The 23,921-nt window shown below is 52.9% G+C and overlaps 1 protein-coding gene across 5 annotated transcripts in view; it reads right to left on the bottom strand.

Annotated features, from left to right (window-relative positions):
- The window catches only part of sorbs3 (sorbin and SH3 domain containing 3), a 94,839-nt gene extending 80,747 nt beyond the window's left edge, over window positions 1-14,092 (bottom strand). For 2 of the 5 annotated variants that reach the window (XM_072485532.1, XM_072485530.1), the window contains exon 1: window positions 13,661-14,082. The gene's annotated coding sequence lies outside the window, so the exon portion shown is untranslated. Of the gene's footprint in view, window positions 1-13,660 lie in introns of all 5 variants that reach the window. The other 3 variants (XM_072485537.1, XM_072485531.1, XM_072485538.1) reach the window with 3 other exon arrangements.
- Window positions 14,093-23,921: the final 9,829 nt, after the last annotated feature.

Genomic DNA, 23,921 nt, shown 5'->3' on the forward strand with positions numbered 1-23,921 from the left:
AGACTGACACCGAGACACAGACTGACACCGAGACACAGACCGAGACACAGACTGACACTGAGACACAGACCGAGACACAGACTGACACCGAGACACAGACTAACACCGAGACACAGGCCGAGACACAGACCGACACCGAGACACAGACTGACACCGAGACACAGACTGACACCGAGACACAGACTGACACCGAGACACAGACCGAGACACAGACTGACACCGAGACACAGACTGACACCGAGACGCAGACTGACACCGAGACACAGACTGACACTGAGACACAGACCGAGACACATACTGACACCGAGACACAGACCGACACCGAGACACAGACTGACACTGAGACACAGACTGACACCGAGACACAGACTGACACCGAGACACAGACCGAGACACAGACTGACACCGAGACACAGACTGACACCGAGACACAGACTGACGCCGAGACACAGACTGACGCCGAGACACAGACTGACGCCGAGACACAGACTGACGCCGAGACACAGACTGACACAGACTGACACTGAGACACAGACAGACACCGAGACACAGACTGACACTGAGACACAGGCCGACACCGAGACACAGACCGACACCGAGACACAGACCGACACCGAGACACAGACCGAGACTGAGACACAGACCGACACCGCGACACAGACCGAGACCGAGACTGACACCGAGCTACAGACTGACACTGAGACACAGACCGACACCGCGACACAGACCGAGACCGAGACACAGACCGACACCGAGACACAGACCGAGACACAGACTGACACCGAGACACAGACCGAGACACAGACTGACACCGAGACGCAGACCGACACCGCGACACAGACCGAGACCGAGACACAGACTGACACCGAGATACAGACCGAGACACAGACTGACACCGAGACACAGACCGACACCGAGACACAGACTGACACCGAGACACAGACCGACACCGAGACACAGACTGACACCGAGACACAGACCGACACCGAGACACAGACCGAGACACAGACTGACACCGAGACACAGACCGACACCGAGACACAGACTGACGCCGAGACACAGACTGACGCCGAGACACAGACTGACGCCGAGACACAGACTGACACTGAGACACAGACTGACACCGAGACACAGACCGAGACACAGACTGACACTGAGACACAGACCGAGACACAGACTGACACCGAGACACAGACTAACACCGAGACACAGGCCGAGACACAGACCAACACCGAGACACAGACTGACACCGAGACACAGACTGACACCGAGACACAGACCGAGACACAGACTGACACTGAGACACAGACCGAGACACAGACTGACACCGAGACACAGACTAACACCGAGACACAGGCCGAGACACAGACCGACACCGAGACACAGACTGACACCGAGACACAGACTGACACCGAGACACAGACCGAGACACAGACTGACACCGAGACACAGACTGACACCGAGACGCAGACTGACACCGAGGCACAGACCGACACCGAGACACAGACTGACACTGAGACACAGACTGACGGCGAGACACAGACTGACACCGAGACACAGACTGACACGGAGACACAGACCGAGACACATACTGACACCGAGACACAGACCGACACCGAGACACAGACTGACACTGAGACACAGACTGACACCGAGACACAGACCGAGACACAGACTGACACCGAGACACAGACTGACACCGAGACACAGACTGACACCGAGACACAGACCGACACCGAGACCCAGACTGACACCGAGACACAGACTGACACTGAGACACAGACCGAGAAACAGACTGACACCGAGACACAGACCGACACCGAGACACAGACTGACACCGAGACACAGACTGACACTGAGACACAGACCGAGACACAGACTGACACCGAGACGCAGACTGACACCGAGACACAGACCGAGACACAGACTGACACTGAGACACAGACTGACACCGAGACACAGACCGAGACACAGACTGACACCGAGACACAGACTGACACCGAGACACAGACTGACGCCGAGACACAGACTGACGCCGAGACACAGACTGACGCCGAGACACAGACTGACGCCGAGACACAGACTGACACAGACTGACACTGAGACACAGACCGACACCGAGACACAGACTGACACTGAGACACAGGCCGACACCGAGACACAGACCGACACCGAGACACAGACCGACACCGAGACACAGACCGAGACACAGACTGACACCGAGACACAGACCGACACCGAGACACAGACCGACACCGAGACACAGACTGGCACTGAGACACAGACCGACACCGCGACACAGACCGAGACCGAGACACAGACCGACACCGAGACACAGACTGACACCGAGACACAGACCGAGACACAGACTGACACCGAGACACAGACCGAGACACAGACTGACACCGAGACGCAGACCGACACCGCGACACAGACCGAGACCGAGACACAGACTGACACCGAGATACAGACCGAGACACAGACTGACACCGAGACGCAGACCGACACCGAGACACAGACTGACACCGAGACACAGACCGACACCGAGACACAGACCGAGACACAGACTGACACCGAGACACAGACCGACACCGAGACACAGACCGAGACACAGACTGACACCGAGACACAGACCGACACCGAGACACAGACTGACGCCGAGACACAGACTGACGCCGAGACACAGACTGACGCCGAGACACAGACTGACACAGACTGACACTGAGACACAGACCGACACCGAGACACAGACTGACACTGAGACACAGGCCGACACCGAGACACAGACCGACACCGAGACACAGACCGACACCGAGACACAGACCGAGACACAGACTGACACCGAGACACAGACCGACACCGAGACACAGACCGACACCGAGACACAGACCGACACCGAGACACAGACTGACACCGAGATACAGACTGACACTGAGACACAGACCGACACCGCGACACAGACCGAGACCGAGACACAGACCGACACCGAGACACAGACTGACACCGAGACACAGACTGACACCAAGACACAGACCGAGACACAGACTGACACCGAGACACAGACCGAGACACAGACTGACACCGAGACGCAGACCGACACCGCGACACAGACCGAGACCGAGACACAGACTGACACCGAGACACAGACCGAGACACAGACTGACACCGAGACGCAGACCGACACCGAGACACAGACTGACACCGAGACACAGACCGACACCGAGACACAGACCGACACCGAGACACAGACTGACACCGAGACACAGACCGACACCGAGACACAGACCGAGACACAGACTGACACCGAGACACAGACCGACACCGAGACACAGACCGACACCGAGACACAGACCGAGACACAGACTGACACTGAGACACAGACCGAGACACAGACTGACACCGAGACACAGACTGACACCGAGATACAGACTGACACTGAGACACAGACCGACACCGAGATACAGACTGACACTGAGACAGACCGAGACACAGACCGAGACACAGACTGACACCGAGACACAGACTGACACCGAGACACAGACTGACACCGAGACACAGACCGACACCGAGAGACAGACCGACACCGAGACACAGACTGACACCGAGACACAGACTGACACCGAGACACAGACCGAGACACAGACTGACACCGAGACACAGACCGAGACACAGACCGACACCGAGACACAGACTGACACCGAGACACAGGCCGAGACACAGACTGACACCGAGACACAGGCCGAGACACAGACTGACACCGAGACACAGACCGACACCGAGACACAGACTGACACCGAGACACAGACCGACACCGAGACACAGACTGACACCGAGACACAGACCGACACCGAGACACAGACTGACACCGAGACACAGACTGACACTGAGACACAGACCGAGACACAGACTGACACCGAGACACAGACTGACACCGAGACACAGACTGACACTGAGACACAGACCGAGACACAGACCGACACCGAGACACAGACTGACACCGAGACACAGACTGACACTGAGACACAGGCCGATACCGAGACACAGACTGACACCGAGACACAGGCCGACACCGAGACACAGGCCGACACCGAGACACAGACCGACACCGAGACACAGACCGAGACACAGACCGACACCGAGACACAGACCGAAACCGAGACACAGACCGACACCGAGACACAGACCGAGACACAGACCGACACCGAGACACAGACCGAGACAAAGACCGACACCGAGACACAGACCGACACCGAGACACAGACCGACACCGAGACACAGACCGAGACACAGACCGACACCGAGACACAGACTGACACCGAGATACAGACTGACACCGAGATACAGACTGACACCGAGACACAGACCGAGACCAAGATACAGACTGACACCGAGATACAGACTGACACCGAGACACAGACCGAGACCAAGATACAGACTGACACTGAGACACAGACCGACACCGAGACACAGACCGACACCGAGATACAGACTGACACCGAGACACAGACCGAGACCAAGATACAGACTGACACTGAGACACAGACCGACACCGAGTCACAGACCGACACCGAGACACAGACCGACACCGAGACACAGACCGAGACCAAGATACAGACTGACACTGAGACACAGACTGACACTGAGACACAGACCGACACCGAGACACAGACCGACACCGAGACACAGACTGACACCGAGACACAGACTGACACCGAGACACAGGCCGACACCGAGACACAGACCGAGACACAGACTGACACCGAGACACAGACCGACACCGAGACACAGACCGACACCGAGACACAGACCGAGACACAGACCGACACCGAGACACAGACCGAGACACAGACTGACACCGAGACACAGACCGACACCGAGACACAGACCGACACCGAGACACAGACCGACACCGAGACACAGACCGAGACACAGACTGACACTGAGACACAGACCGAGACACAGACCGACACCGAGACACAGACCGACACCGAGACACAGACTGACACTGAGACACAGACCGAGACACAGACTGACACCGAGACACAGGCCGAGACACAGACCGACACCGAGACACAGACCAAGACACAGATTGACACCGAGACACAGGCCGACACCGAGACACAGGCCGACACCGAGACACAGACCGACACCGAGACACAGACCGACACCGAGACACAGGCTGACACCGAGACACAGACCGACACCGAGACACAGACTGACACCGAGACACAGACCGAGACCGAGATACAGACTGACACTGAGACACAGACCGACACCGAGACACAGGCTGACACCGAGACACAGACCGACACCGAGACACAGACTGACACCGAGACACAGGCCGACACCGAGACACAGGCCGACACCGAGACACAGGCCGACACCGAGACACAGACCGACACCGAGACACAGGCTGACACCGAGACACAGACCGACACCGAGACACAGACTGACACCGAGACACAGACCGAGACCGAGATACAGACTGACACTGAGACACAGACCGACACCGAGACCGATACCGAGACACAGACCGAGACACAGACCGACACCGAGATACAAACCGACACCGAGACACAGACCGACACCGAGACACAGACCGAGACACAGACTGACACCGAGACACAGACCGACATCGAGACACAGACCGACACCGAGACACAGACTGACACTGAGACACAGACCGACACCGAGACACAGACCGAGACATAGACCGACACCGAGACACAGACCGACACCGAGACACAGACCGAGACACAGATTGACACCGAGACACAGATTGACACCGAGACACAGGCCGACACCGAGACACAGGCCGACACCGAGACACAGACCGAGACACAGACTGACACCGAGACACAGACTGACACTGAGACACAGACCGAGACACAGACTGACACCGAGACACAGACCGACACCGAGACACAGACCGACACCGAGACACAGACCGACACACAGACTGACACCGAGACACAGACCGAGACCAAGATACAGACCGAGACACAGACCGACCTAATAATAAGACCCATTGGTGTAAGCTAAGTGCCATATTATATTATTAGCATTGTGCAGGTCAAGGATCGGAGGTGGAGGAGCAGTCTCTGTCAGCGAGAGAACCTGAGAACATCTCAGACACTCAGAGGGTAAGTAAGTTATTTTTACTTTTATACCTTTTTTCAAATTGTGTGTCGGGGGGAAACTGAAGTGACATCACAGAAAAGCTGTGACCTGAGTGGCTGGTTGGGATTCTAACCTAAATTTAAAAAAAAAAATTTGAGTATTTGGGAACTAATTAAACATAATAACTTAATTATAATTTAGAGGATATCTAAGCCAGAGATCGGAGAGTATTATAGTTAGCTATCGCATTTCTATTAGAAATCTAGTGCTAGGAAACAGATAGTTGACAGTAACTTTGCAATTAAAAAAAAAAAGTATTTAAAAAAAAAAAGACAAATTTTAATTTTAATTAATTGACGCAATGTCAGTTAGAGGGGTGCTGTGCTCTGACTGTGAGATGTGGCAGGTCCGGGAGGCTTCCAGCGTCCCGGATGGCTTCATCTGCAGAAAGTGTACCCAACTGCAGCTCCTCACAGACCGCATGGTTCGGTTGGAGCAGCAATTGGATGCACTTAGGAGCATGCAGGTGGCGGAAAGCGTCATAGATCGCAGTTATGTAAATGTGGTCACACCCAAGGTGCAGGCAGAGAAATGGGTGACCACCAGAAAGGGCAGGCAGTCAGTGCAGGAATCCCCTGTGGTTGTCCCCCTCTCGAACAGATATACCCCTTTGGATACTGTCGGGGGGGATAGCCTATCAGGGGAAAACAGCAGCAGCCAGAGCAGTGGCACCACGGCTGGCTCTGATGTTCAGAAGGGAGGGTCAAAGTGCAGAAGAGTAATAGTAATAGGGGACTCTATAGTCAGGGGCACAGATAGGCGCTTCTGTGGACGTGAAAGAGACTCCAGGATGGTATGTTGCCTCCCTGGTGCCAGGGTCCAGGATGTCTCCGAACGGGTAGAGGGAATCCTGAAGGGGGAGGGCAAACAGGCAGAGGTCGTTGTACATATTGGTACTAACGACATAGGCAGGAAGGGGCATGAGGTCCTGCAGCAGGAGTTCAGGGAGCTAGGCAGAAAGTTAAAAGTCAGGACCTCGAGGGTTGTAATCTCGGGATTACTCCCTGTGCCACGTGCCAGTGAGGCTAGAAATAGGAAGATAGAGCAGACAAACACGTGGCTAAACAGCTGGTGTAGGAGGGAGGGTTTCCGTTATCTGGACCACTGGGAGCTCTTCCGGGGCAGGTGTGACCTGTATAAGATGGACGGGTTGCATCTAAACCGGAGAGGCATAAATATCCTGGCCGCGAGGTTTGCTAGTGTCACACGGGAGGGTTTAAACTAGTATGGCAGGGGGGTGGGCACGGGAGCAATAGGTCAGAAGGTGAGAGCATTGAGGGAGAACGAGGGAATAGGGACAGTGTGGCTCTGAGGCAGAGCAGACGGGGAGAAGTTGCTGAACACAGCGGGTCTGGTGGCCTGAAGTGCATATGTTTTAATGCAAGGAGCATTATGGGTAAGGCAGATGAACTTAGAGCTTGGATTACTACTTGGAACTATGATGTTGTTGCCATTACAGAGACCTGGTTGAGGGAAGGGCAGGATTGGCAGCTAAACGTTCCAGGATTTAGATGTTTCAGGCGGGATAGAGGGGGATGTAAAAGGGGAGGCGGAGTTGCGCTACTTGTTCGGGAGAATATCACAGCTATACTGCGAGAGGACACCTCAGAGGGCAGTGAGGCTACATGGGTAGAGATCAGGAATAAGAAGGGTGCAGTCACAATGTTGGGGGTATACTACAGGCCTCCCAACAGCCAGCGGGAGATAGAGGAGCAGATCGGTAGACAGATTTTGGAAAAGAGTAAAAACAACAGGGTTGTGGTGATGGGAGACTTCAACTTCCCCAATATTGACTGGGACTCACTTAGTGCCAGGGGCTTAGACGGGGCGGAGTTTGTAAGGAACATCCAGGAGGGCTTCTTAAAACAATATGTAAACAGTCCAACTAGGGAAGGGGCGGTACTGGACCTGGTATTGGGGAATGAGCCCGGCCAGGTGGTAGATGTTTCAGTAGGGGAGCATTTCGGTAACAGTGACCACAATTCAGTAAGTTTTAAAGTACTGGTGGACAAGGATAAGAGTAGTCCGAGGATGAATGTGCTAAATTGGGGGAAGGCTAATTATAACAATATTAGGCGAGAACTGAAGAACATAGATTGGGGGCGGATGTTTGAGGGCAAATCAACATCTGACATGTGGGAGGCTTTCAAGTGTCAGTTGAAAGGAATACAGGACAGGCATGTTCCTGTGAGGAAGAAAGATAAAAACGGCAATTTTCGGGAACCTTGGATGACGAGTGATATTGTAGGCTTCGTCAAAAAGAAAAAGGAGGCATTTGTCAGGGCTAAAATGCTGGGAACAGACGAAGCCTGTGTGGCATATAAGGAAAGTAGGAAGGAACTTAAGAAAGGAGTCAGGAGGGCTAGAAGGGGTCATGAAAAATCATTGGCAAATAGGGTTAAGGAAAATCCCAAGGCTTTTTACACGTACATAAAAAGCAAGAGGGTAGCCAGGGAAAGGGTTGGCCCACTGAAGGATAGGCAAGGGAATCTATGTGCGGAGCCAGAGGAAATGGGCGAGGTACAAAATGAATACTTTGCATCAGTATTCACCAAAGAGAAGGAATTGGTAGATGTTGAGTCTGGAGAAGGGGGTGTAGATAGCCTGGGTCACATTGTGATCCAAAAAGACGAGGTGTTGGGTGTCTTAAAAAATATTAAGGTAGATAAGTCCCCAGGGCCTGATGGGATCTACCCCAGAATACTGAAGGAGGCTGGAGAGGAAATTGCTGAGGCCTTGACAGAAATCTTTGGATCCTCGCTGTCTTCAGGGGATGTCCCGGAGCACTGGAGAATAGCCAATGTTGTTCCTCTGTTTAAGAAGGGTAGCAAGGATAATCCCGGGAACTACAGGCCGGTGAGCCTTACTTCAGTGGTAGGGAAATTACTGGAGAGAATTCTTCGAGACAGGATCTACTCCCATTTGGAAGCAAAAGGACGTATTAGTGAGAGGCAGCACGGTTTTGTGAAGGGGAGGTCGTGTCTCACTAACTTGATAGAGTTTTTCGAGGAGGTCACTAAGATGATTGATGCAGGTAGGGCAGTAGATGTTGTCTATATGGACTTCAGTAAGGCCTTTGACAAGGTCCCTCATGGTAGACTAGTACAAAAGGTGAAGTCACACGGGATCAGGGGTGAACTGGCAAGGTGGATACAGAACTGGCTAGGCCATAGAAGGCAGAGGGTAGCAATGGAGGGATGCTTTTCTAATTGGAGGGCTGTGACCAGTGGTGTTCCACAGGGATCAGTGCTGGATCTTTGCTGTTTGTAGTATATATAAATGATTTGGAGGAAAATGTAACTGGTCTGATTAGTAAGTTTGCAGACGACACAAAGGTTGGTGGAATTGCGGATAGCGATGAGGACTGTCTGAGGATACAGCAGGATTTAGATTGTCTGGAGACTTGGGCGGAGAGATGGCAGATGGAGTTTAATCCGGACAAATGTGAGGTAATGCATTTTGGAAGAGCTAATGCAGGTAGGGAATATACAGTGAATGGTAGAACCCTCAAGAGTATTGAAAGTCAAAGAGATCTCGGAGTACAGGTCCACAGGTCATTGAAAGGGGCAACACAGGTGGAGAAGGTAGTCAAGAAGGCATACGGCATGCTTGCCTTCATTGGCCGGGGCATTGAGTATAAGAATTGGCAAGTCATGTTGCAGCTGTATAGAACCTTAGTTAGGCCACACTTGGAATATAGTGTTCAATTCTGGTCGCCACACTACCAGAAGGATGTGGAGGCTTTAGAGAGGGTGCAGAAGAGATTTACCAGAATGTTGCCTGGTATGGAGGGCATAAGCTATGAGGAGCGATTGAATAAACTCGGTTTGTTCTCACTGGAACGAAGGAGGTTGAGGGGCGACCTGATAGAGGTATACAAAATTATGAGGGGCATAGACAGAGTGGATAGTCAGAGGCTTTTCCCCAGGGTAGAGGGGTCAATTACTAGGGGGCATAGGTTTAAGGTGAGAGGGGCAAGGTTTAGAGTAGATGTACGAGGCAAGTTTTTTACGCAGAGGGTAGTGGGTGCCTGGAACTCACTACCGGAGGAGGTAGTGGAAGCAGGGACGATAGGGACATTTAAGGGGCATCTTGACAAATATATGAATAGGATGGGAATAGAAGAATACGGACCCAGGAAGTGTAGAAGAATGTAGTTTAGTCGGGCAGTATGGTCGGCACGGGCTTGGAGGGCCGAAGGGCCTGTTCCTGTGCTGTACATTTCTTTGTTCTTTGTTCTTTGACACCGAGACACAGACCGAGACACAGACTGACACCGAGACACAGACCGAGACACAGACTGACACCGAGACACAGACTGACACCGAGACACAGACCGACACCGAGACACAGACCGAGACACAGACTGACACCGAGACACAGACCGAGGCACAGACTGACACCGAGACACAGACTGACACTGAGACACAGACCGAGACACAGACTGACACCGAGACACAGACTGACACCGAGACACAGACCGACACCGAGATACAGACTGACACCGAGACACAGACTGACACCGAGACACAGACTGACACGGAGACACAGACCGAGACACATACTGACACCGAGACACAGACCGACACCGAGACACAGACTGACACTGAGACACAGACTGACACCGAGACACAGACCGAGACACAGACTGACACCGAGACACAGACTGACACCGAGACACAGACCGACACCGAGACACAGACCGACACCGAGACACAGACCGACACCGAGACACAGACCGACACCGAGACACAGACTGACACCGAGACACAGACTGACACTGAGACACAGACCGAGAAACAGACTGACACCGAGACACAGACCGACACCGAGACACAGACTGACACCGAGACACAGACTGACACTGAGACACAGACCGAGACACAGACTGACACCGAGACGCAGACTGACACCGAGACACAGACCAAGACACAGACTGACGCCGAGACACAGACCGACACCGAGACACAGACTGACACTGAGACACAGACTGACACTGAGACACAGACCGAGACACAGACTGACACCGAGACACAGACTAACACCGAGACACAGGCCGAGACACAGACCGACACCGAGACACAGACTGACACCGAGACACAGACTGACACCGAGACACAGACTGACACCGAGACACAGACCGAGACACAGACTGACACTGAGACACAGACCGAGACACAGACTGACACCGAGACACAGACTAACACCGAGACACAGGCCGAGACACAGACCGACACCGAGACACAGACTGACACCGAGACACAGACTGACACCGAGACACAGACCGAGACACAGACTGACACTGAGACACAGACCGAGACACAGACTGACACCGAGACACAGACTAACACCGAGACACAGGCCGAGACACAGACCGACACCGAGACACAGACTGACACCGAGACACAGACTGACACCGAGACACAGACTGACACCGAGACACAGACCGAGACACAGACTGACACCGAGACACAGACTGACACCGAGACGCAGACTGACACCGAGACACAGACTGACACAGACTGACACTGAGACACAGACCGACACTGAGACACAGACTGACGCCGAGACACAGACTGACGCCGAGACACAGACTGACACTGAGACACAGACCGAGACACATACTGACACCGAGACACAGACCGACACCGAGACACAGACTGACACTGAGACACAGACTGACACCGAGACACAGACCGAGACACAGACTGACACCGAGACACAGACTGACACCGAGACACAGACTGACGCCGAGACACAGACTGACGCCGAGACACAGACCGACGCCGAGACACAGACTGACGCCGAGACACAGACCGACGCCGAGACACAGACTGACACAGACTGACACTGAGACACAGACAGACACCGAGACACAGACTGACACTGAGACACAGGCCGACACCGAGACACAGACCGACACCGAGACACAGACCGACACCGAGACACAGACCGAGACTGAGACACAGACCGACACCGCGACACAGACCGAGACCGAGACTGACACCGAGCTACAGACTGACACTGAGACACAGACCGACACCGCGACACAGACTGACACTGAGACACAGGCCGACACCGAGACACAGACCGACACCGAGACACAGACCGACACCGAGACACAGACCGAGACACAGACTGACACCGAGACACAGACCGACACCGAGACACAGACCGACACCGAGACACAGACCGACACCGAGACACAGACTGACACCGAGATACAGACTGACACTGAGACACAGACCGACACCGCGACACAGACCGAGACCGAGACACAGACCGACACCGAGACACAGACTGACACCGAGACACAGACTGACACCAAGACACAGACCGAGACACAGACTGACACCGAGACACAGACCGAGACACAGACTGACACCGAGACGCAGACCGACACCGCGACACAGACCGAGACCGAGACACAGACTGACACCGAGACACAGACCGAGACACAGACTGACACCGAGACGCAGACCGACACCGAGACACAGACTGACACCGAGACACAGACCGACACCGAGACACAGACCGACACCGAGACACAGACTGACACCGAGACACAGACCGACACCGAGACACAGACCGAGACACAGACTGACACCGAGACACAGACCGACACCGAGACACAGACCGACACCGAGACACAGACCGAGACACAGACTGACACTGAGACACAGACCGAGACACAGACTGACACCGAGACACAGACTGACACCGAGATACAGACTGACACTGAGACACAGACCGACACCGAGATACAGACTGACACCGAGATACAGACTGACACTGAGACAGACCGAGACACAGACCGAGACACAGACTGACACCGAGACACAGACCGAGACACAGACTGACACTGAGACACAGACCGAGACACAGACTGACACCGAGACACAGACTGACACTGAGACACAGACTGACACAGACACAGACTGAAAAAACACAGACAATGGGACTCATTGCTGAGACACTGCCTGACGCGCACACTGACGGCCTGACGCCCACACACTGACGGCCTGACGCCCACACACTGACGGCCTGACGCCCACACACTGACAGCCTGACACACACACACATTCTGCCTGACACACACACACACTGCCTGACACACACACACACTGCCTGACACACACACTCTGCCTGACACACACACACTCTGCCTGACACACACACTCTGCCCAACACACACACACTGCCTGACACACACACCGACTGACTGACACACAGACTGACACACACACCGACTGACTGACTGACACACAGACTGACACACATACACACAGACTGACACTAAGTAATATGCAGCGACAGTATAGCTTGATGTTTGATCAGACACTGTGTTCACTAGATTCACACAAGGCTATTGGAAACAGCTCAGAAATTGTTCCTGACAAATTCAATCTGTCACAAAGCAGCTGTGAAAAGCAGAAAGACATTTCCTCTGTATAAGAATGAAGTTTAAAAATGAACTTACTGTTGACTTGGCTGTGTTTCAGCTGTTCAGCACTGCAGTTGGGGACTGAGTGACTCTCCCTCTCTCGTCACCAGCTGGTCTAAAGTCCTCTTCTCAAGTTCAAGATTTGACTGGAACTATTTCCTGTTGCTTGTGAAGGTCAGTGACTGTGTGAGTGTTTACGTGTGAGTGGACGTGAGTGTGTAAAACACATCCCATCCGTAGCAACAAGCGAGAGCACACACAGGCTCGCGGAGCTATTTGCATACAATCTGGCCCATGTTCAGGGCAATGAGCTGGACATTAACTCACTCTGCGCCTCTCAGGGTGCTGCAGGCATGGGCTACTCCTCCAGATTATCCTGGGTCTGCGACCTCTCGATTGAGTTAGGGTTCAGTCAGGCTCTGTGGACTGCACGAAGGACTCCCATTCACTGTGGGATCGGCACTGCCAGCATCAGTGAGTCTCCTACACCAGCTTCCTGACAGCAAAACGTCAGTGGGCTTCATTTCCCCATTTGTGAAAACACAAAGCAAGAGAACTCACACCAAACTCTTTCCTCGGGACAGAGGACTGCCTCTGGGAGTTTCAGTACATCAGGCTCAAAACCACCCTGGACAGAGCTCTCCTGTTCGCATTCCTGCACTGGATGGGGGTCTCTGGCTCCGGTTCCGCACTGGACAGAGACCCATAAGACCAGAAGACATAGGAGCAGAATTAGGCCACTCGGCCCATCGAGTCTGCTCCGCCCTTCAATCATGGCTGATATGATCTCATCCCCATTCTTGCCTTCTCCCCATAACCCCTGATCCCCTTATTAATCAAGAACCTCGGGAAGCACGGTGGTGCAGTGGTTAGCACAGCTGCCTCATGGCACCAGGGTCCCAGGTTCAATCCCGGCTCTGGGTCACTGTCCGTGTGGAGTTTGCACATTCTCCCCGTGTTTGTGTGGGTTTCACCCCCACAACCCAAAGATGTGCAGGCTAGGTGGATTGGCCACGCTAAATTGCCCCTTAATTAGAAAAAATTAATTGGGTACTCTAAATTTAAAAAATAAAAATTAATCAAGAACCTTTCTATCTCTGTCTTAAAGACACTCAGTGATTTGGCCTCCACAGCCTTCTGCGGCAAAGAGTTCCACAGATTTACCCCTTCCCCTCCTCTCATCCCCACCCTGGTCAAGGATCCCCACTCTCGGTCCTGCACTGGACAGCGCTCACCAGCTCTCATTCCACAGTGGACAGTGACCCCACCCCCAGACCGCCCTGGACAGTGACCCCCACCCCCAGACCGCTCTGGACAGTGACCCCACCCCCAGGCTGTACTGGACAGTGACCCAACCCCCAGACCACGCTGGTCAGTGACCCTACCCCCAGGCCACACTGGACAGTGACCCCCACCCCAGACCACACTGGACAGTGGCCCCACCCCCAGACCATACTGGACAGTGACCCCACCCCCAGACCACGCTGGACAGTGACCCTACCCCCAGACCACACTGGACAGTGACCTCCACCCCCCAGTTCACACTGGACAGTGACCCCCACCCCCGGTTCACACTGGACAGTGACCGCACCCCCAGACCACACTGGACAGTGACCCCACCCCCAGACCGCACTGGACAGTGGCCCCACCCCCAGACCACACTGGACAGTGACCCCACCCCCAGACCGCACTGGACAGTGACCCCACCCCCAGACCGCATTGGACAGTGACCCCACCCCCGGTTCACACTGGACAGTGACCCCACCCCCAGACCCCACTGGACAGTGACCCCACCCCCCAGACCACACTGGACAGTGACCCCCACCCCCAGACTGCACTGGACAGTGACCCCACCCCCAGGCCACACTGGACAATGACCCCACCCCCAGGCCACACTGGACAGTGACCCCACCCCCAGGACACACTGGACAGTGACCCCACCCCAGACCCCACTGGACAGTGACCCCACCCCCCAGACCGCACTGGCCAGTGACCGCACCCCCAGACCACACTGGATAGTGACCCCACCCCCAGGCCACACTGGACAGTGACCCCACCCCCAGGCCACACTGGACAGTGACCCCACCCCCAGGCCACACTGGACAGTGACCCCCCACCCCCGGTTCACACTGGACAGTGACTGCACCCCCAGACCACACTGGACAGTGACCCCACCGACAGGCCACACTGGACAGTGACCCCACTGGACAGTGACCCCACCCCCAGGCCCCACTGGACAGTGACCCCACCCCCAGGCCACACTGGACAGTGACCCCACCCCCAGGCCACACTGGACAGTGACCCCACCCCCCAGACCGCACTGGCCAGTGACCGCACCCCCAGACCACACTGGATAGTGACCCCACCCCCAGGCCACACTGGACAGTGACCCCACCCCCAGGCCACACTGGACAGAGCCCATCTACTGGAGAGAGGTCTCCTGTTGCCTCGGGTACAATGACCTTCCCGACATCCTGTTCACCCCTCAGACCCAGGAAGTTTGCCTATCTGGTTCGCCCAGGAAACAGTTAATCTCAGTTACACAACCCACCCTTAATTCAAACAAGAAAGCCAGCTGATTGTAAATCGAATCCAGACTGCTGATGTGGATCCAGCAATGAAGTAAAGGAGACGTCACTACACAAGAAAGGCGCGAGGGGCTCTTTGTGTGAAGCCTCGGCCAAAACACAAGTTGGGGGGGGTCACAGCTTCGCATACATTTCGTTCACCGACATGGGACAAACACGTTACAGGTAGCCTGCGAGCAAATATCCCTCACTGCTGACCTAGCACCGAGTGTCTGTTGAAGAGGACGGAGTGTTCCAGCACTGGTTGTACAAGCTCAGACAGGGGTCAAATCTGACACCAATGTTTTTATTTATTTAAGGCACAGAGCGAGGCTATTCGCCAATGGAGTCTATGCTCACTGTGGACCAATCCAGTTTGCCCATTCCCACCCCCATAGCCTTGCAACTTCATCTGCCACCTTATTTTCTTTTGAAATCATCTCTGCTCCCTTGCAGGCAGCAGCTTCAGATTGTGACCACTCCAGAAGATGGAAAAGATCTTCCCCACATTCACCTGGATGTCTTTTCTAAATGGTTGGCAACAGCATGGGTCAGTGTCAGACAGTTGTCAGGATACTGGGATGAGTTGGTAGCTAGTGTTAGACACGGAGGAGTCGACAGAGGCGAGGGAGAGCTGAACGCTGTCTGCGTCCTCGCGAAAACTAATTGTGTGCTTCCCAATGTCACCGAGGGGCAATATTCAGATGAGAGGCAGGAAGGAGACACCAGAGTGAATATGTGGGATCAGGAAGAGAAGCCATTGCAAGTGATTCTCTGGCTTTAATGCGGCTGCGAATGGAACCAGACAAGTGCAGCCACACCCAAGACAGCGGACAAGTGGCGGAGGCGATGGTGGACCATTCCCCAGATTCACTGCACAGCAAGGTTTGAATGATCAAAGGGAAACGAAAAGGGAGGGAGTTTGGAAGGAATGTGAGGCTCCTGTCGATCAGGTATGAGTAGGTAAAGGGTCGAAATTGGGAGGTGGGAATCAGAAAGAATTGTGCGTCAGGCAGTGACGGAAACAATTGCCATCTATAGGAAGCAGAAGTGAAGTGTTTTGTTTATTAATAGACAGGGTGAAGCAACAGGATTAGGAAGTGGAGTCACCGATTAAAATAGAGAACGGTGGCATCATCCCAACAGGGTGCAGTTCAGTCACGATGGCAAGAATGGTGAACCTTTGATGGGGAAGAGTCAAAGCACCACAATCAGGACTGCCTAACGTGACTCAGCGGGTGGCGCCATCGGCGGCAAATAATTGGTTAAATTCCAACACAAGGTCAAGGTGACACACCCAGGGCAGTATCGATGGAGTGCTGCGCTGCTGCAGCTGCGGTCTTTTAAATGAAGCCCGGCGGCCTTCTAGGGTGAATGTAAAATATCCCACGGCACTATTCCGAAGAGCAAGGCGAGTTTTATCCCTCACCCACTGATCTGGTCAGTACCACATTTCTGTTTGTGAGATGTTGCGATGTGTAATTTGGTTGCTTCTCGTCTCACATCACATCAGAATTGTAAAAAGTACTTGCTTGTCTTTAAGACAGAGATAGATAGGTTCTTGATCAATAAGGGGATCAGGGGTTATGGGGAGAAGGCAGGAGAATGGGGATGAGAAAATATCAGCCATGAAAATATCAGGGCAGCACGGTAGCATTGTGGATAGCACAATTGCTTCACAGCTCCAGGGTCCCAGGTTCGATTCCGGCTTGGGTCACTGTCTGTGCGGAGTCTGCACGTCCTCCCCGTGTCTGCGTGGGTTTCCTCCGGGTGCTCCGGTTTCCTCCCACAGTCCAAAGATGTGCAGGTTAGGTGGATTGGCCGCGATAAATTGCCCTTAGTGTCCAAAATTGCCCTTAGTGTTGGGTGAGGTTACTGGGTTATGGGGATAGGGTGGAGGCGTTGACCTTGGGTAGGGTGCTCTTTCCAAGAGCCGGTGCAGACTCGATGGGCCAAGTGGCCTAATTCTGCTCGTGTCTTATGGTTGTACTGCGCTTCTGGATAATAATAATCGTTATCATTGTCACAAGTAGGCTTACATTAACACTGCAATGAAGTTACTGTGAAAAGCCCCTAGTCGCCACATTCCGGCACCTGTTCGGGTACACAGAGGGAGAATTCAGAGTGTCCAAATTACCTAACCTGCACGTCTTTGGACAGTGGGAGGAAACCGGAGTACCCGGAGGAAACCCACGCAGACATGGGGAGAACGTGCAGACTCCGCACAGACAGTGACCCAAGCCGGGAATAAAACCTGGGTCCATGGCGCTGTGAAGCAACGGTGCTAACCACTGTGCTACCATGTCACGCTGAAGTCTGAAGGATAGCCTGAAGTCATCAAAGGACTAATATAATTGAAACTCTTTCAGTCAGATCTCCTTATACTGTCCTCAGCAAGTCAGTTGAACCCACTTGCCTCTCCCCATCTCTTCTATCTGCTGAATGTCAGGAGCTGGTTGTACTACACGGGCCATGAGAATATACCATGCCTGCATGATTCAACTGATACACACTAACTGCAGAGGCACAGTTTATTCAGCAAGTGACCTTTAATGTAATGGAATGTCCAACGCCACTTCACAGCGGCATTAAAAAGTACAACACCAAGACACATCAGGAGATCAGAGGTCAGGTGACCAAAAGCTTGCTCACAGATGGGAGTTTGAAGGAATGTGTGAGAGGAGGAAAGCGAGGCAGCGGGAGGGGAATCCAGAGCTCGGGGCCCAGCCAGTTGAGGTGTCAATGGTGGTGGAATAGGGATGGATCAGAGGCCTGTTGCTCTCTCTCGTTGGCTCTGAATATGGCAGTCAATATGGTCGCCTTCCTTAATCCTAATTACGTTTGCTCTAGAGTCGCCAGGTATCTTTTGATACTGCCACAAGGTTCAAACCCGAATACTGATCAAAGACTCGGTACACCAGTTAGTTCAAAGTCAATGCTTGTTTATTTACACACAGTAATATCTACTCATGCACAAATACTACAGACTAAACTGTTACTACTGCTAAAGCCTAGACTTAGCTTCGGGCGCCCACTCAGTCAGAGGAACAATGGCCGTTGTTCGGATCTGAGGCTGCTGGGGTCGAAGTGGTGAAGGGGAACAGTTAAGGCCGTCCGTATGGTAGCGAGCGTTGACCTCGGACTGACTTGCTTCTGGTGCAGCTGGTGGAAGGATCTCTCCGCTGTGAGAGCCGAGTCCAAGAGAGCGATTCTCTCTTGGGGGCTCCTTCTTATACCCAAAGGGGCTTTGCTCGCTTTTGGGCGGGCCTTGAACTTGGCCCCAATTAATTGGGCTGTTTCTTGATCATTTATATTGATTTCATCCAATAAAGGGTGGGTGCCCTGATGGCTGGGCGTGTCCTAGGTGGCCGTTGGCCTTTGTTTCGGTCTCCTCTGGCGTCGGGGTGTCTGCCTTAGTATCGGTTACTCAAATGTTACTCTTTTGTTCCTGGAGATGGGCCATTAGTATGCTAATGGGCCTGCAGTTTTGGTCTTGTCTGGGAGCTGCGGCTCCAATATACAGACACGCTCTGAGCCTGCTTGTTTCCTCAGCATTGTCCATTTTCCCTGCAATCTTTGCAAAGTGTCCATTTTGCAATCGGGAAGTGGCCATCCCAGGTGGCTACAGGCCACAACTGGCATAACGCAGATATCTTGGGAGGGTTATTGGGCTGCAGGAGATTCCAGAAACAGGGAGTCTCGAGGCCACGGAGTGATTTGAAAAGGTCAGGAATTTTACAATAGCGATGTTGCTTCACTGGGAATTAAAGATGGTCAGAGTGCACAAGGGTGATTGGGGACAGGACTCGCTGTGAGTGAAGACACAGGCAGCATAATTTTGGCTGACCTTAAGATGATAAGAGGTTAGAATATGGGACAGCAGCCAGGAGTGTGTTGGAATAGTCGAGGTTGGAGGCAACGAAGGCAGGAGTGAAGTTTGGAACAATAAACGAGGGTGTGACAGGGTCGAAGTTCGGCGATATCATGGAGATGGAAATTGGTGGTCTGAATGAGGACATGAATAGGTCAGAAGTCTATCTCGGGGGTCAAACATACACTGGCACAGTTGCCAGGGAGAGGGTTGAGTTGGCAACGAGGGACTTGAGTATTGAGCTGGGGCAGCACGGTAGCATTGTGGATAGCACAATTGCTTCACAGCTCCAGGGTCCCAGGTTCAATTCCAGCTTGGGTCACTGTCTGTGCGGAGTCTGCGCGTTCTCCCCGTGTCTGCGTGGGTTTCTTCCGGGTACTCCGGTTTCCTCCCACAGTCCAAAGATGTGCAGGTTAGGTGGATTGGCCATGATAAATTGCCCTTAGTGTTGGGTGGGGTTACTGGGTTATGGGGATAGGGTGGAGGTGTTGACCTTGGGTAGGGTGCTCTTTCCAAGAGCTGGTGCAGACTCGATGGGCCGAATGGCCTCCTTCTGCACTGTAAATTCTATAAGCCTATGACTTTGGGCTCACCAATGGCTAGCTTGAGGATTTCTGCTCATCAAATGCTGAATGGAGATAATCGGTCTAAGTTTTTCTGGGGTTCAGAGAGATGGTGGTGAGGGAGAGCTGCGTGTTGTCAGTGTACATATGGAAACTTATGCTGAACTTTCAGACGATACTACCAACGGTCAGCATGCAAATGAGAGAAAGGACCAGAGCAGGGACTGATCCTTGGAGGATGCCGGTGGTAATAGTGCAGGAGTAGAAAGAGAAGCCATTGTGAATTATTCCCTGGATATGATTAGAAAGAAGAGAATGGAATCAGGCAAGAACATTCCTCATCAGTTGTGAGGCGCTGCAGGAGAATGAGGTGTTTCAGCAGGTCAAACGCTGCACACAGGTCACAGAATCCACAGTGCAGAAGGAGGCCATTTGGCCCATCGAGTCTGCACTAGCCCTTGGAAAGAGCGCCCTACCCAAGCCCACACCTCCACCCTATCCCTGTAACCCAGCAGCTCCACCTAACCTTTTTATCCAGACACCAGGGGCATTATAGAATGGCCAATCCACCTAACCTGTACATCTTTGGACTGTGGGAGGAAACCGGAGCACCCGGAGGAAACCCACGCACACACGGGGAGGATGTGCAGACTCCGCACAGTGACCCAAGCCGGGAATAAAACCTGGGACCCTGAGCTATGAAGCAACAGTGCTAACCACTGTGTGACAGTTCTGCCCACAGTGCACTGTGCTGCACTGTCAGAGGGTCAGTTCTGAGGGAGTGCCGCACTGTCAGAGGGTCAGTACTGAGGGAGTGCCGCACTGTCAGAGGGTCCGTACTGAGGGAGTGCTGCACTGTCAGAGGGTCCGTACTGAGGGAGTGCCGCACTGTCAGAGGGTCAGTACCGAGGGAGTGCCGCACTGTCAGAGGGTCAGTACTGAGGGAGTGCTGCACTGTCAGAGGGTCAGTACTGAGGGAGTGCTGTGCTGTCAGAGGGTCAGTACTGAGGGAGTGCCGCACTGTCCGAGGGTCAGTACTGAGGGAGTGCTGCACTGTCAGAGGGTCAGTACTGAGGGAGCGCCGCACTGTCAGAGGGTCAGTACTGAGGGAGTGCCGCACTGTCAGAGGGTCAGTACTGAGGGAGTGCCGCACTGTCCGAGGGTCAGTACTGAGGGAGTGCTGCACTGTCAGAGGGTCAGTACTGAGGGAGTGCCGCACTGTCAGAGGGTCAGAACTGAGGGAGTGCCGCACTGTCAGAGGGTCAGTACTGAGGGAGTGCGCTGCAGTGTTTGTGTTGTCCTCTTTGTGGTGGGATGTTAACTATGTCTCCCTCGGCCATATCAGTTTGATTCTAAAGATGTGCGCAGTTATCTGGAAAATAATAGAGTTCCTCTTTATATCCTGGACCATATTTAACCCACAATAAGTAATATTTCCATCTTACTTTTGTTCCAATCCCAGTGATGTTATAACCGGATGGGAAGATCCCAGAATGCAACCCTGGCTTAAAAGACCGTATCTTCTACTTTTTAATTGATCAAACATGGAGGAATAGTGTCACAGAATCTCTAATTAGTTTTAACATGAATGATAAAAAAATTAAACATTGGGAAAATTGATAATGCAAAATACTCCTTTAATCCCGTTTAGTTAACAAGTGAACATGTGAAATGAAAAAAAAAATGAAAATCGCTTGTTGTCACAAGTAGGCTTCAATGAAGTTACTGTGAAAAGCCCCTAGTCGCCACATTCCGGCGCCTGTTCGGGGAGGCTGGTACGGGAATTGAACCGTGCTGCTGGCCTGCTTGGTCTGCTTTAAAAGCCAGCGATTTAGCCCAGTGTGCTAAACCAGCCCCATCACTTTGAATGTCCCTTTCAACACCCAAGATGGCTGTGGTCAAATACATTAACTTTGGTTCAGAGTGGACAGCGTCTGAGTTTCCAAACCCTACTCCCAAAAGCTTGCTTTGAATTCTTCTCTCTCAAGATTGTGTTCCAAAATCCAGCCCACATTTTCCAAATGACACTCTTAAACATAGTTTCTGCTCCACTTTTAACAGTGAATCCAGTCCTGGGCTTGACACCAACCCATTTTAGGATTTTGATATCTTGACCGCTGTACAAACTGTTCACAATTGCTTTAAATCTTGATTTCCTGGGTGTAATAAAACATCAAATGTTTAATCTACCTCGGAGATCTGCTGTTCCACTTTAAATCTGATTACTGCAATGTCTCTAACTCAGAACTCTTTGTTTACTCTTCCTTGAATTCCTCCGAGTAATGCCTTGATTTCTATTGACTGACCAACAGACTTCTTTGACACTCTTTCTGCACCAATTCCCTGGTTATCTGGACTGTATCTTGCACTTTCGGAAGCCTGTCTCTTTGCAGCTCCCGTTCTGCCCAGTCTTTCTCCTGGCAGAGTTGAGAGATGTTCACTCCCAGATGTCCTGTCTCCAACTGCAATATATCCAACTTTTTTACCTTACAAAGCCCTCTGGTTGCTAAGCAACAGCCGCACACCTCTGCTGGTCCATCTATTCTTCATGCCGTAACCCCCTCTAAGCACAAGATAAACACAGCATGAATCTCTATCGAGTTTACCCTTCCAGGCACAAAAGCATTAAATTAAACCCACCTAAAAGTACACATTTCTGATACAAATATAAATCTCTTGAAACCATCTTTGTTTGGGCGGCACAGTGGTTAGCACCTCTGCCTCACGACGCAGAGGACCCAGGTTCGATCCTGGCCCCGGGTCACTGTCCGTTGGAGTTTGCACATTCTCCCCGTTTCTGCGTGGGTCTCCCCCCCCCCCCACCCACCCCCCACAACCCAAAGATGTGCAGGCTAGGTGGATTGGCCACACTAAATTAATTGGAATGTAAGAATTGGGTACTCTAAATTTTCAATAAAGGACACTGGCGGCAAAATGTTCACAGCGATTGGCTTTGCAGTGTCATGCCATATCCACAGGATACGGATGGTGTTGGAGGACCACGATTCTCCCGGCTCAGAAAGTACAGAACAAGCTGTATTCAGGATTGTTCTCTTCACCCCCCCTGTCCTCTGATGACAAATATACAGATTCCACATGTCCTTGCCCTCTCCCCAATACTGTCTGGAACAATTTTGACCCTTACACATTGGCCCACACTGGCAGTGGGATATCACAGACACCAATTAGCCCAGGTCGTCAAACTCCGGGCAGAAAGCGCGCACTGGCTCTCCGATACCCAGGGTCCAATATGATGCTGCCTGCTCAACTCCCTGCCACAGACCTTTTGAGTTGTG

This window comes from Scyliorhinus torazame, chromosome 20 (assembly GCF_047496885.1).
Source record: "Scyliorhinus torazame isolate Kashiwa2021f chromosome 20, sScyTor2.1, whole genome shotgun sequence".
Lineage (NCBI taxonomy): Eukaryota > Metazoa > Chordata > Chondrichthyes > Carcharhiniformes > Scyliorhinidae > Scyliorhinus > Scyliorhinus torazame.